We start from the raw sequence: 16,766 nt of genomic DNA on the forward strand, positions 1-16,766 counted from the left end.
CTGCTGTTTTAATTGTGTGGAAAGTTAGGGCACTCCTTCTGTTCTAACATTTATTTTCTGCATCCTTGCTTTATTTTTAACAGCTCACAACAGAAAAAAACATGTTATCTCATGACTGTCTAAAGCAAATAGTACATTGTGGTTTTGGGCTTGGACACTTGAACATGAAACTTCCCAGCAACAAATACTGTTCTCTCTGTAGGGCACTTCTGGTAAATCATCTCTCCTAGTGAGAAGTAAGGAAAACTGTCACCTAGTGAGCAAAAGAGCTAGTTCTTAGAGCCCTCCCAGCTGAGAAAGCACAGAAAAATTACTTCAGATTGCAATTATTACGCAGGTTATAATGCTGCACAGAAAGCAGCAGACCTTATTGATTAGCACCACCACTGGGCCTTGGATAACTGGGACACAGTCTGACCTGCTAGAGGCCACTGTGCCTCCCCAGCCAAGTCACCTCACTTTCCTGCACTTTGATTTCCCAGTCTGTGAAAAGAAATGTGGTTTGTTTTTAAGCATTTCAGCAACTGACATACTGTACCTCGAATTCTTTAACTGGTAACATCACTTCCACCACTATGAAAAGTTGACTAAAACAACATTTCAAAATCCCCTCTATATGTATTGTACTTACTGTTCACAAGTCTGACTTTTGGCATCTGAAATTTGGTCTGCTGTGGTTGTTTGACTTCAGTCAGAAGTTGCTAATGAGCACAGATGTGTAGATTTGAATGGGTTGCATAATCAATGCAAGCCATCGGGTAGCTTTAAACACTGGTCTGTACACTGGTCTATAACTTACTTGTGCAGGTCCTCTTTATAGTGGCTACTCCTTTGAAAATATTATCAAGAGCCTGTAAAAGTTAACAAGTGCCTTTTTCAGGTGCAGCATTCATTCAGACCTCTTAAGAGAAAATTCTGAATCTGGATTGATGAATATGCGTGTAAGATGTCAAAAACAAAACAAAATGCTTTTAAGAAAAACTGTATTTTACATCCTTGTGGAAGACAGCTTATAGCCACCCTCAGGCCTTGGGTTATTTGTTCCTTATTGCCAGTTTAGTCAGAAGCTGGCAGGTCCAGTTTTGTTACCAAACGTGGACCTGGCAAATTATTTTGGGGACTATCTTCTGCAAGATTTGTCCTGCCAATAGCTTGGGTTCTTTTAACAGTATTTGATCTAAATTACATTAAAGTTAGACACTCATCAAATAAAGCTGGTTTCTCTCTTCTCAGTTTTGCTTTGTTTGCTCAGTCTGCACCCGGGCAGTCAGGGAGCTGCAGAACAGAGACAAACAGGCTCCAGAGCAGCCGGGGCCACCAGCCACACACTGCAAGGACAGAGGACAGGTCAGGGAGGAACAGATTATACAACACATACAGAGAGGAAAATGGCCAGGACTCAATTTAGCTCACTCTAGTGAAGTTAGCCCAGAAACACCAGGCACTGAGAACCATCACAGCCCTACCCTGCCCATCCTTTAACAAGAAAATGTCAATGTTCAATAGCCACAGCACTGAGACAGCCTCCACAGACATGTGCCCTCACTGTGCATGGGAAGAATGACTGATGTAATTCTGAGAGCTGATAAAGATATTAAAAACCACTTTGCCATGATAATAAGGAATCTTTATATTGCTGATGATGTAAATAATTGATTATTCATGAGGTCTCCTAAAGAAAGGCCGAAGGGTTTATTCACATGGTTTTGATCTTCAACTTTTGGCTTTAAAAATCTGTTCCTCTAGTAAATGAACCAGAGGATCCAAGTTATTAGCAATACAGTAATGTTTTGAGGAGGTAAGCAGGAGAACAACCTCATCTTGTGCAACTGAATGATGCTGGGAAATTGAATGTACTGCAAAGATGTTATGTACTTTCCCTCAAAGGACTATTATGCTAATTCAGATTAATTCCCTGGAACTCAAATCAAACATCAGCCATTTTTCATCCCCACCTATCCTCTTCTCCCACCTGGACCTTTGACCTGTGTCCTAAAGGCAGGTTGCTCTTCAATATCAGAAGTTTAGGATAAACACCTGCTACGTGGATCTCACAACCCATCCTGGGGAAAACATTCCACATATGAGGGCCTATTACTTTAGCTCTAAAATCACAAGAGTGAGGAGGCTTCAATCACTGAAAACATCTTTCCTAACCATTATTTCCAACTATTCTGTAATTGAGCAGCTTTCTTGCTGCACAAGCTGTGGTGCCAGCTTATCTTTCAGCACTATTTCCTACTCTACCCCTCATTGCAGCATCTAGAGTCATGATTTTTCCCTACTGTAATTGATGTAATCCTACCAGTGTCTAAGATGCTGATTTCAAATGTAATATCAGAGCTCTAGCAACAAATTTGCAGTAAAATGTGAAAATTAAGGAACTGCAAAGAGTTCCTTGAAAGTGTTATGTGAAAAAAGTGGATCCTGCTTTTAATTATTTCCATTATTTGCATACTTCTGTTACTGAAATCAGAACAAAGTCTTCCTGTAGAATCTGGTCAGCTAAAGGACTCCTATGATTTCTGAGGTGATCATGGATTGCCTCTGAGCTGCATACACTCACAGGAGTTCTCGTGTCCAAGAGAGGACAAGACAAAAAGGAGAACTGAAAATAGCTGACTGTAAAGATGGCTGGGCACTGCACTTCCTTATTCATACCAAAATAAAATAGAAAACATCATTAGCCATTTTAAAATGTAAATGGTGCAACCCCTGGGGCTGAGAGCAGCAGCAGACAGGCGTACCAGTGCATGCACTTCATTCATGCCATCCTGTGCCCTAACAGACATCACACACATGCCAAAGGGCTGCTGCATCCATCCCAGGCTCCCCCTGCCCGCACAGCCTCCCCAGCAGGCTCAGACCAATGGGTGTTCTGCCCACAGCCACTCTCAGGCTCCCCCTCATCCTGCCTGTGTTTAACTGCTGTCTCTGCCACATCTCCTCTTCCAAGCCTAGTTAAAATGAAAGCTAATAGCAAAACATACCTGCACAGGGACAAACCCAGGCCAACATTTTCTAGTGACTTGGCACGGCTCCAGCGTTGGTGCTCAGCCTTTAGCACCTGACCTAAGCCTGCTTTTTGGGCACAGGTGAGCTTGCTCGTTGCAAGGTATGGAAGGGAGAGCAAACAAGAGGAGTCATCCCAGTTTTTCTCAACTTCCAACGACCCAGGAGCTCACAGGATCTTAGCAATGGCTTACTAAGAGCCACCTGGTCTACCAAAAATAAAAGATCAGAACAGTGCTGATTAAGCAACACATAAATGAAACTGGTTTTAAAGACAGGCGAGTGAGTGAGAGAAACAGTGAACTTCGAAATGATGCAGTTTTCACAGAGGAAGTCCTACAGAAACTGCAGTGGAGGGGGAATGCACTGGTACCCCCTGCCTTCAAGAGGTAGAACAACATTTTGTTTTAGGGAAGTAGGAATTAGAGGGATGATGTGCACTGCTCCCAGCTTTGACAAGGAGATCACTGTGGTCCCTAAAGCAAAAACTACAGAGGACTGAATTCTGTGCAAACCCTGCATCTTTGGGCAGTTTTTCCTGTAAGGTAAAATCTACTGACTTCATTGGAACTGCTGCACAATGATGAGGGTAGATCTAAACACAGAGAAGAAAAATACTGTGTTCAGTAAATACTGTGTGAAAAGTGTTCAGACTTTTAGTACCTGCATTTTCAATACAGATTTATGTTCTCACTCTTTTCATTGCCAATGAATGTAGTAAGAAGGAGCTTGAAAGAGCATGAATTTGCTTTTTCCTTTCACATAGCTGAAGTTTCCTTCTTGCAGAATTTGAGCAATTAATATCACCAGCCAAAGCCTCTGTGGGAGGGAAGGGTCAACATGACATATCTAATTTCCTGGAAAACAATATTTTCCCTTTGTAAAATTCTAGAAGTCCTGGGGGAAAATTCTAGGCCATGCCACAAATCCTGCAGAGATAGAATGGCCCAAAGATAAGTTTGCCTTCTTCCCAAGACATTCCCCTGAGTAGGACTTCTTACACATGCACCCCAGAGAACTGAGCTGTCAGACAGTACCACCATGAACAGAGCCAGCAACACAGGTGTAACTTCTACTGCATCTCTCAGTCCTGCTCTGCAGCTGAAGGCTTGTTCATGGCTTTTTGCATTTATAGGAGAGAGCAACAGGCGGCTAAAAAAACCAAAAGCACCAAGGCACAGAATAGAAGAAACTATAAAACAATTATGATAAAGGTTTCAAGCCATGGGAAAATCTGAAATGAGTTATTTGTGTCTTCCTGAGAAGGAAAAAGGTACTTAAAATCCACCTGCTAAGGACACTTAAGGCCACATGGGTTTTCTCTTCCTGACCTTACTTAACCTCAACTTTTTCATTATCTTGCTCAACTCTGAAATCATCTATTGTAATAAGGGGCAAAACAAACTCTTCTTCAGAGCTAAAGTCATGCAGAGGAAAATTATAGCTTCATTCCTTTGGAAAAAACACCAGCAGATTGTTATCTTGACACTGATTATGAGCAGCACCATGAGCACTAAGGACAGGACTGAACAGTTTCCTCTACAACCCTACTGTGAGCCACACAGTCAGCATCTACACGGTCCCACATCTCAAGGAGTCTTTAAAAAGGGGAAAATAGGCCTGGCCAGAGCGAGGGCTGAAGCACAGAGCCATGGCAAAAAGCATCAACCACTCACAAAGATACACTGATCTTATTGAAATGAGTTCAAAGCTGATTCAGTGAGCGCATTTAAAGTTACTTAAAATCCACCCAACATAATTTACTGTGGCAACCAAGTAGATCCAGGTTCACCAATGTGTCAAGGGTATCTAGGCTGGGAAAGAGAAAAGAGAAGGGTGTTATATCCATGCAGCAAATAGGACTTTTGAGTTTGACTTGAATGAAGGTGTCATGCACTCAAAGAGGTTTGTTTCCCTTCTCAGCCTGCTTCCTCTGACTCCCCTGCTACAACACCTCTGTGCACAGGTTGGGAGGGCAAAGGGGGACTCTGATTTGGGAGCACAAGATCTTGTCCCATACAGCCAGGTGCAGATACAACATCTCATTTGGAGCAGGTGGGGAAAGGAAATTTACACAGTACTCTGCATTAGCCTCAGATTATAACCCTTCATTCAACTTCTCTTAAGCTGTCTGGAAAGAAGAGCCTCGAGGGCTGCACTGCATTTGGACAGTGCCAAAAGTGAGAGATGGTGTCTGGCAGAGGATGTGGGGATGATGGGGGCTGCTGGCAGGAGACCTGGAGATGCTGACACAAGTTGGAGGACATGGAAAGGGGTGTCCTACCTGGGCTTGCCTATGTCCTGGATGTGTAGGATGGGGGAGATGGGCTCTGCATGGTGGGCACTGTGTGCCCTGAGCCCTCAGGGGTGGGTATAAGGGCATGAACACCTCAGCTGCTGAGTGGTCTGAGCAGCATCAGACCAGAGGGCAAGCAGGCATCACAACTGAGAGATGTGAAATCTTGGACCTGTATCAAGAGGGAGGTGTACTCTTGGGCTTTGGAAGGAAAGCAGACCAGATTTAGTTTGCCACCAGCCTCCGGCTCTGTGGTTTAATCTGGTGCTTAAAGACAGATCAGTGTCTCTCCCTGACACAGCTGGGTAACCTGGGCTCAAGCTGAGCAGTGCTGCACAGTGCACAGCAGCAATGGGCTTAAGGCAGCTCTGTGTGTGGGGAAATAGTGAGATCCCAACTTTTTCCTCTGTTTGTCCTCCTTTTCCCCTTTGCCCCCAGAAACTGAGCCATTTTTGGCACACGAGATTTATCAAGACAGCAGCCAGCAGTGTTGCCCCCAGTCTTGTCTGCTGCCACGGGGAATGTGCTTCTAAAAGCAGTCCAAAGCCCTTTGGGGGCTGCTCAGAGCTTGCAGAGCCTCTGCAGCATCATCAAACCAGAGAGCAGGTGGGTCAAGCTCCTGCTCTGCTCCCCTCACACCACTGTCAGCCCAAGCTATCCCCATCAGCAGAGCAGCAGTGCTGTGCAGAGCTAAAGCTGCTTGTCAAAAGAGATTAAAATTACCCCAGCCCGCAGTACAGACAGCAAGCAGTAGTAAGCCCTGCTTTGTCAAGAAATGAGCTGAAATCGATGTAAACTCATCAAAAGCAGCCAAAGCTGGCTTGTACCACACTTCTCTAGGAGCTCTGGCCTCCTCTAAAGGGCATCTGTAAAAGGTGACTGGCAGAGCTGAATCACCTCTCCCTGGCTCCCACTGTAAGGGCTTTGGGAACCTATCCCTTTTATTCCACACCTCCTTGCAAATCTCCTCTAAAGGATTAAGCTCTTTCCCAACCATTGGAAAATCCAGTTCCAGATGCCTGACCTACATGCACAGGCCCAGTCAATAGGGAGTGGAGGGGGACATCACATTTATTTCTCAATTGATTGAAAGACCAAATGAAACTTTGAATCAGACAAATCCCTTTGTTTCCTCACACTCCACTCCCTTTGCTTTGGGGAGCTCCAACATGTTGGGAGGGGAGATGACATTTGGCAACAGCAAAGAGGAGCATGCAGGAGAAGAAACAGGGAAGTCCACCCCCCAAAAATTGCTGTAAAATCTGACACCCAAAGATAGGCCGGTGAAACTGGGAGGAAGTGGAAAATCCTCATGCCAGGAAGGCTCCATTTGCTAGTGAAGGAGCAGAAAAGCTGGTTAGTGCTGGCAGATGTCTCCTGTTGTGTTCTCTCTTCCTGTTGAGCTGCCCAGTGGGAGGATGATTCAGTCAGCCCGTGGCCTCTCCACTTTCATGGAGATTTTTGGAGACTTTCCTTTTTTTCACTTTCTCTGCCCCTTTGGAAGAACTCACTCGTTCCCTGCCTGGATATTTTACCCTGCCACAGAGTTGGTGCAAGGTTCCTGCAGCCCCTGCAAGGCCACAGAGGGGTGGCCCAACACAAGGCACGTTTGACAGGCCACAGTGGCCACTGGCACCTGGTCACGGTTAGAGCAGCCCCCAAGGCATGGCAATCTCTGCTCTAATACTGCTCCAGTCAGTGCTGGGGCCAGCTTGTAACCTGGCCTCAGGTCAGGGAGCTACGATTCACTGGCTGCAGCCCCTGTAGCATCCAGGCACAACCCTTTGCAGCTTGACTTGAGGCTGGCACTTCTCTGAGTCTGAAGCTGCTGTAATTGGTGCTTTTTGCCAGTGCAAATCAGGACTGTTAGTGGTGCATGTTAAGTAGAAAAGATACGAGGATGAAAGTATGCGAATTTCCCTGTTCTGACCACTGCTCAGGCTAATTTTGCTTGCCTGTTTACTTTTCTATGGTATGGAGGCCCTGCCTCAGTGAGGACCCTACAGAACTGGGGCCGTACAGAAATCAAACCCACGCAATGCAGAAAAAGTACAGTGTGCATTTCTTCCACAAAGGTAACAGTAAATAATCTACTGAGTTAATGGTTCACTGATGCAACTCAGCCTAAGAGGTGGAAAAAACCAGGGAGGTTTTATCTATGACCCTTGGCTGAGGCCTGAGATAACAGCTTTAACTGAAGAGCAAAGGTTAACTGTAAAATGTTGGCTGCATTACTATAGCTTACAAGTCACATCCTGGTGGGGTTTTTTGGTCAAAATGAAGACAATTTCTTTAGTTATGGCAGCCTTAAAAGGCGATTGCAGAGAACTATTTGTCAGCATTTCTCCAGAGTATCATGGAAGAAGAATGCAGGAGTAGGTAGAAAGAGAAGCTTTGGGAAAGGAGGGAAACTTCACATTTGCTTGAAAACTATGAAGAGAAGCAGTAGTCAGGAGAGTTCTCATTGATGGAAACAGCATCCCTTTAGACAGAGCTAAACCTGGTAAAATTCATGTTTCAAAAGAGTTCTCATTGATGGAAGTAGCATCCCTTTAGGCAGAGCTAAACCTGGTAAAATTCATCTTTTAAAAGGTGTGCCAAGGCACAGCTTCCACTATGGCTCGGTATCATCCTACCAGGCAGAGCATGAACAAAGAAGCAAGATGCAAAAAAAAAAAATTAGGCAAATACTAGGAGCTCTTCAAACAAATGTTGCTCTAGGGTAGCACAAAAATGTAAACTGGCCTCAGCCCAATGGCCAGCCATCCAAAATGCAGCCAGGGGAAAATACATGCATTTCCCAGCTGGAAATCTAACACAACATGAGTCTGGAGGGAGCTGCCGTGGCTGTGTTTGACTGACAGCTGCTGATACCTTGGTGCATGCTGAGGGGATGGAAACTGCCTCCTGGCAGCTACACACAGCGAGTCCCTGCTCTTGACTGGTATTAGAATTACCAGTGATGAACCAGTCAGCTTGCACAGAAATAGTATGAAAATAAATTGGCAGTGAGGGCAGCATGAGAGACCAACAAGCACCAAAAAAAAACCAAAACCCAACATTAAAGCAGTCAGTCTCCACTGAGAGGAATTTTCATGTGATTTTTCTGGCATTGTCTTTTGGAAAACACTGGGGGTTTACTACCCTTTCAGCTTCTGGAGATCTCACAAAACCTCTAAACCAGGTCTTTATTTATAATAGGAATTTTGAAACTATTTTTTGCATTCTTTTAGACTCATTCAATTCTTGACCCCAATTATATTGAATAATGTGGTTACGACTAACATAAATATAGTTCTATTATAAATCAGGACATGATTGCCCAGAGACGGCCCTTTTTCTTCCCCTTGTTCATGTTCTGCAGCTGTCCAAATACATCCCCATGCTCCCTGGAACCTGCAGCACAGTGTCTCTGCCCAGCTGGTGAGGGCAGAGGTGATGGGCTGCAGGCATCTCTCCCTCTGTGCCCAGCCAGTCGCTGTGTGCTCCAGTTTGCACTCTGGTGCTTAAAAGGCTGGGTGAAGATCATGTTCCTGTGAGGGGTATTCAATCTTCCTATCAAGCATGAGGGCTGTCTGTGTCACTTTGATAAAGATTCAGCAGCTGGCTGGCTGAGTCCTTGAGGCACAATTCAGTCTTGGCTTAACTGGAGCCTGCATCCTATTGCATCTCTGTGCAGTGAATAAATGATTCCAGGAATGCAACTATAGCCGAGTATTCAAGGCTTTCCACAGAGGGAAAATTGTTAAAGAGACAGAAATTGTCATCAGATATCAGTGATACCACATTTGATTAGCACAGGAAATAAAATCTTTACTGATATTATCTGCTGGTGAATGTTGATCTTAACTGTCACGCTGCTCTGGTACATTAGGTGTCAACACCAGGACAGCTAGGGGAATTAGGAGCTCAACAAAGCACTTTCATAATTCTGTCCTCCCCACCAAACAAAAGACTTGTCAGAAAGATTTTGCAATGAATTATACAAATAGCAAGGGCAGCAAACTAATGGAGGAAAATAGGACTCAGCCACCTTTACAGAACTTATTTCTCACCATGTTCCTTGTAATTATTTTTTCATCTTTACCTCCTACGACCAGTTCATCAAAAAACCCCAAACCCCTGAGCTGTCCCAGAACAAGAGGATCAGCTCAGCTTCTAACATTTTCAGACTACACTGGAATCCAAAAGAACCAAACTTCTCCCAAGAAAACCCATTCTTAGGGGTTCCCACCCCAGCTCCCAGTTTACTGGATGTCACCAAGGTAAGCATTGGTAATGTAAAGGGACACAGGGATCCAACATCCACCTGCACTCAACACGCCAGTTCAGGAGCTGCTCCTTCCAATCTGCTCAATCTGCTCCTGCTCAAGTCAGCAACACAGCACAATGTCCTGACAAGAGAATCTTTGACATCTCATGTAAGAGCTTTATAAATACAAATGAATTTTCAAATGATACTGAAACTGTTTATCAGTATAATTTGTGTATCAAACTGTGTATCAAATGGTACTGAAACAAGTGTCTGAACTGTCATGAGCAAACATCATTCAGATCAGGAAGAAGAAGGCTTAGCCTTCTGCCTACCATGAGATCTAGAACTCAAATTTCACTATTTGTACTGATTCCTCAGACGTCCACCCAGTTTTTGCTACTAGCTGAGATATATAATAGCACAGTAAGTTCCTGGTGAATCTATTCAATTAGGAGTCACATCAGGGCTGAATTTAATGTTTTTATTGTGGTAATTTCAATACGATCAGGAAATTCTTTGTTCAATTCAACAAAACTTACTCTAACAATATCTTTGACAGAACTCACTGCCTGGGGACTAAAAACTGGGGGGGGCACTAATTGTCCCAGCTGTTTTGGTCTGCATTCCCCTGCTAGTGTGCCTGATGTGGGCACAGGTAAGCCCTAGATCTGTGCAGCAGACTCTTAGGAACTGCCTCCATCTCCCTTACCCTGTTGGAGCAAATAAGGAACCTCAGTCTTCCTGCAGAGGGGTCTCCTCACAGAACATGGTCATCTTCTTGTAAGATCATTGGCTTCAGCCCCCCTTCAGTAACAGCTCAGAGGCCAAAATTCACCCAGGAGGACAGTGTGGAAGGGAAACAAGTTGAATTCCCTTCTGTAATTAAGGGACATACCTACTGCCCCACTGATACTGGAGGAAGGGCTTTCTCAGCTTTTTTGGGAGCCGCTGTTCAAATTTGCACTGAGTCAGTACAGAGTGACTGAGCCAGAAAGAGGGGGAGGTTCAGGGAAAGAGACTGTTTCTCAGATTAAAGCTAACAAGCTGAAAAGGAGAGGTGACCTACAGAATATATCAATTCCTGTCTCAGCTGCATTCACAACTTTAGGACTTTAGCTAAGGTTCAATAATGACGAAGTGCACTGCCAAAAAATGTCCACTTGCCCTGGTCTATGACTGTGTGGCAGTTATGTCTCCTCTGTGCATATTCCCTTTTCATTGATGTTGAGTTTAGAGATTATTTAATCAGCTGCAGATTCTGGTTCATTGACAGAAGAGGGGCTACTCCATGAAGAGCACCACTGAGACCAACTGGACTTTCAATTATACTGCCAGACTCTATTACTTTTTCCTCATCAAAAGGTTAACTGGGAGTAAAATACTAGGTGATTATTTTTATCCACTTAGGGTTTATTTCAAAATACCTCCATGCTTCCAGAACACTGAGTTTAGAAAGCTCACCCCGTAGCTTGCAGTACATGGGCATGAAGTGAAAGTTTGCAGCAGACGTGATCCCGGAAACTCTGCAATACACGCTGAAGTGCTGTATCATAGTTTTGCAATGTGATTCACATTCTAAAAAAGAACTGACAGAAACTAAGAAGAAGTTCTCCTACAATATGCCAAAGAATTAGGAGAATTTCTATGAAGCTTGCAGACAGCTGCTTCCCAGCCCTTGGTTATTATCCTGGGCTGTAGCAGCAGGGGAAAGAGGGGGGAGTGAGAAAGCCATCTTTGGACACTTGTAGTAAATCAGGCTGGTGAAGATCTTATCATTAGTGTCAAATCCACCCCGTGGTACCTTGGGAAGCCTGCACACATTCTCAGTGCCAGGATCTAGTTTCACACTTTGTACTGAAGGGTTACCTGCACTAACACTGAGCCAACACTGACCTTAGTTCTGTTGGTTGGAGCATGGTGTTAATAATGCCAAGGTTTGTGGGTTCCATCCCTGTGTGGTTCATTCACTCAAGAGCTGGACTCCATGATCCTTGTGAGTCCTTTTCAACTCAGAAAGTCCTGTGATTCAGTGGAAAAAAACCAAAACAACATCATGGAGCTTCAAGGTGCACTGAGTGAGGGCTGCTGCTGCAAGGGGTAGGTGTGATCACGTTACCTCTTACCTTGTGCAAGTCCTAATCCCTTTGTGACTGCACGGACTGATGTGGGAACCCACTCCCATAAAAATCAGCTCAAGGTATCGGCTGCCCTGTGCCCTCCACACGCTCCACAGGTGCTGAGCACAGCCGGGGCAGCAGAGCCAGTTGGGCACCTTTGTCAGGAGGACCACACCTGGGTTAGCACAAGGCAGTCATGATGCTGCAGGCTAAGAAACTCTGCTGTCACGCTAACCTCACACAACCCCAGTCAGTGGGAATGAAGGACAGGTGCTGAGTGGATATCCATGGGGCTCATATCTGATGTACAAGGGTTCAAATGGAAAATTAGGTTGCTCTTATATGCCATTGTGAAATTCTCTCCAATGTTTCATAAACAAACATTTGCATCTTGGACACCTTTTAACATTTCTTCAGACACCCATGTTGAGCAAAGTGGATACATATGTTTTCTTTGTAAAGTTTCCAAACACAGTTGCCTCAACTCTTATTTCAGCGTCACTGGGAATCTAAGCTAGGTAAAAGACCTCAAGACAGGGCCCTTTGGGCAAAAGAATATTGCAAATTATTAATCCAAAAGATTTGGTATAATGGGATTTAATGCAATTTAATGTTTTGCAACAGCAGGCATTTCACGTGTATCAATACTCCTATACTGATGGTACAAGCCCATCACTCATGCACAGACTCATCCAAACAGGAGCCTGCAAAGGGCCTCAGTTCCCCCCAGTGCCTGTCATGAAAGCATCACTGGATCCACCAGACTTTTTGGCTGGCAGGGGTGACTCCAGCTCTGTACAGGACTGTGCTTCAGACAGAGTTTCTGTGGTGCCCTTTGCTAGAAATACATGGGACCCTGTACAGTTCATATGTCAAGGGCCACAGAATTGTCTCATTCCCAACTCCTATATTTGGTTCCTCATTTTTTTACCCACAGATTCTGTGAGGAGGGACCAGAGAAACAGTTGTGTGATTCTAGGTCATTGCTATCCATATAGTTATCGTGATTTGGGCTACCAGAGGAATATGCATCAGGTACTTAGCTCAAGTAATGGCAAACTGGTGCATAAATCCATGGTGGAAAATGAGGAGGTTGCTCAGGGTTTGGCAGTTGGAACACAAACCTTGCATCAACTACAGAGGTGTAAATCTTACTGCAGTGGGCTTAAAGAGACTCACTTGGGAAAATTGATCCCCAAATTCTCTCTTGCAAGAGCAAATTGAACACGCAAGCCATACAGAAACAGTACATTCGATTTTTTCCTACTTCCCTGGAGAAGTTCTATTGATACAGCACCAGATCCTCTTTTCTGGATGCAGCAGAGTGATTCTGCATCCACTCATTTAAAGCTGGCAGTTAGCTCTGGCCTTACACCCACCTAACAGCAAGATTTGCTCTGCTGTCTTTGTCGAAATGTGACTGCCCTTCCTCCATACCCTTCCTTCTCCTGTGCTGATGCTGACCACAAGGAAAACCACAATGATAAAGCTATTTTCTCTCAATAGTCCATTTTTGTAAACAGTACTGAATGCATGAGCGCAGCTCCTTGGTGTGTGTTAGGGAATGGAAATCTCCACTCTGACTTGAAGACTTCTTGAATAAATTTATGTTTCTTTAACTTGAAAGGGGAATGTTACCTAGGTAAAGCTTTGTCTAGAAAAATCTTTATGAAATAAAAAGTAATTTAGGAGAAAAATAACACAGAATCAGCTCCTATTTGTTCCTATACTTACACTGTTCTTATTTTTTCCTACTTCACCAGAGCATATTTTTTTTGTTTTCATTCTCCTTTTATTCACTTCATTGAGTTATTAACATCCAGATAAAATATTAAAATATATCAAATGCATCTAGAAAGTAGGCCTTACTCTTAGATTAAGTCTAATATCTTTTACAAACTATACTCATACAGTCTAATTTTAAACCATTTTAATGTAATTTTAAAATGTTTCATATTTGGACAGAAACAAAGGCAGCTAGCAATGACAGAAAGAAGAAAATTATTTTGAGAAATACACTGTAAATGGCAAGCAACTAAATATCTATTATAATGAAACCAAATGGATTTTAAATAACTCAGCTAAACTGTTTATGTATTTTTAAATAAAAATAATTAGCCATTTTACTAAACCAACACCTTAAATTCAATGTACTTACAGAGGCTCTTGAGTAGAAAAGCTTTCTACTGCTCTGGCTTGTGGAAGCAGCACACACAAAAGAAATTCTTCCCTCTAAAACCACATACTAAAAAATGTGTTTTCTTCACACATTGCTCTGCAAAAATTATTAGCTGTCCTAAATAAGGATTAAAAAAAATAGAAAGAAAAAAAAGAGAGAAAAACAAGAATACAGCAATCCTTTACCTCTCACTGTCAGAGGCAATATTTTGGACTGATTATCAGATGGGCTGTTCTTACTAAATGGAAAAATGCAGATATTTTTAGAGATGCCTCTAATGGAAGCAAAAAGAAGCAATCCAAAATGGCTGGAGTTTTTGTCCTGAAAAAGATACATTAAGAACAAATATATCTCTATTTGGTCTTTCCACAGAAAATTACAGTAACTGGGACAAAAGCAGAAAGGTTGAAAAGCAAGGTATGTTCAACAGAAAATAAGAAAGTTATTCTGGAAATCTGGAAAGTGCTTGAACATGTCTCAAGTGTAGGCAAATGTCCTGGCTAGGCTCCATCTCCCATCAAGTGGCTGTGTCTCTCCTCTGTGCATGGATGAAGATGTGGTCACAGGAAATCCCCTCTGCAGGGTACCAGATGTGAAACAGCCCAGCTGGGGACAGTGTCCTCTTGCCACAGATGTGCTCGCAAGAGCCTCCTCCTCAATTCCTGCTGCTGAAACACCCAGTCTTGATCTGGCAATTTAAAAGTCTTTAAAAGTGTTTAGGAGGCACGAAAACCACTTGCTTTTCAGGTAGGTATAGAAGATAGCTGTGAAAAAAGAAAAGGCTTTTGTGAAGGAATTTTTGTGGATATTAGTGCATCAGTGTAGCTACAGCCAGAGGAAATCTCTGTGAAAGACAGTTGGCACACACAAGGCAAACAAACCTTAAACACCTAAACCCCTTTTGGCCCGCAGCAGCAGGACCTGTGTGGTTTGTGATGTGGCTGGGGAGACTGAAGTAGGGCAGGACAGAATCTCACAAGTGCCCACCCTCTGGGGTGCCATCAGCAGCCCAGAGCAGTGCCATGGCCACCCTTACTGCTGTCACCTTGGAGGTCAGGTGCAGCCAGTCACTGATTTGCACAGCCGCATGCTGTGTCCTGCACATGGGGCTGCTGGGTCACTGCAGGGAGACAGAGACAGGTCTGCTGCAGGAGGGACACTCACAGCACCTTGGACCCCACAGGAGAGGCCTCTCTGCTCTGAATTAGGAATTAATCAGTAACAGAGAGTTCATGAAGAAAACTGAGATGAGAAATATTTTAGTTAAAATCAGCAGCAAAACTTGCAGCGACTCAGAGTGATGCTGTGCTAGAACACCATCTTGCTAAAAACCCACAGTCAGTAACAGCAGTTATTTTGGGGAGCTGCTCATCAGGATCTATGTGGACCCCAGTCCTACAAGGAGATCTGCAATGACTTGACTGCCATTGAAGGCAGTAAAGAAACAGAAACATCCTCTGTGCAGGACCGGGGCTAGAGAGGGTACATGTACAGAGCAGGCAGCTCTTCCTGTCTCCTTTCCACAAAAAGCTGTGATGAAGAGAGTTGCCCGGCTGTACCCCTTTGTAAAACCTCCCTGGTGGAGGTTTCAGCAGTCAGCCTGCTGGACACGTGCAGGGAAGTCATCACCTCCTGCTGCCCGTGGGTCGTGTGTCTCTGTTGGTCTCCTGGCCTCTCATCAGGAAGGGGCACTCCTGTGCTCGCAGCTGCTGCTGGAGGGGCTGAGCAGCCTGCTGTGTGCCAGAGCTGCAGCGACCACACAGTGCTGAGCTGCTGCGGTGGAACTGATGCCTTGTGAAGGCTGACCCAGAGCAGAGACTAGACAGAGCTGAAGAATAACACAGGGATTTATTAAGAAGCCAAATAGATCCACCTTGGGCAGCACAACCCAAAATGGTCACAGAAATGGATTACTGGTCACGGGTTCTCTCACTTTGATCAGCTCTGCTCCATTTGCTTATTGGATTTCATTGTCCCATTCCAGCTTTAGCCCATGCACTCCCATCCTTCTTGCTTTTCTCTCTTCAGCTCACATGGTTTGTGCTCTTGGGCTGAGATTTGGATCATTTGTCCTTGGTGCCCAGCTAGAGCAGGAATTGTTTTGTCTCCCTGCTCTGTGCAGAGAGCTCACCATCCCCTAATGTGAAGCTCAGACCCACACACTAAAGCAGCACAGAATCTGAAAAAGAGAAAAGCTGAAACCTGAGGCATCAGAGCCACCATCAGTGTGAGGTGTCTCTCACCAGAGGCTCCCTAGGTTGGTTGCTGCTGACACGTGTCTGTGTCTCCTTTCCTTTTCTCAGGGCTGCCAGCTGCAGCCACCATGAGGCTCAGAGCCAGCTCAGCACAGCAGAGCTCTCCAGCCCCTCACATCCTACACAGACATTTTGCACAACCTCTGCCCAGCCCCCAGCACAGAGCAGTTTCAGGTGCTACCTCCAATGGTGTAAATGGCAAACAGTTTCTGGCACAAGCATAATCTCAATTTTAGCAGCACAAAACCAAACTCGTACCAGGAGATGGTTTTAGTTGTTCAAATTTGCAGTAATTCCAACATGTAACTCCAAAATTACTGTGGTGCGCACAGTAAAGATTTAGGAAAAAACAAATCAAAGGGTTAAAGAGATACAGAGTTACAATTGATGAGATACTAGTATTGTGTGGTGTGGGTTTTTTTCTTCTTGATTCTGCCAAAACCAACCTATAACCACAGCATTCAATTTTTCAAGTGTATGTGCCCCAGGCAAGGCAAATTTTTGCACCTACACACATGGGCTTTTTCCAGGCATGTATGTGGCTGTTGTGAGTGCTATTATCCTTCATTAAAAGTGATAGATCTTCAAGATAAATAGGCACAAATTACCATTCCCCAGCTGAGTCTGATCTATTACGTAAGTAGTCACTCCA

This window comes from Motacilla alba, chromosome 11, assembly GCF_015832195.1.
Source record: "Motacilla alba alba isolate MOTALB_02 chromosome 11, Motacilla_alba_V1.0_pri, whole genome shotgun sequence".
NCBI classification, from domain to species: Eukaryota; Metazoa; Chordata; class Aves; order Passeriformes; family Motacillidae; genus Motacilla; species Motacilla alba.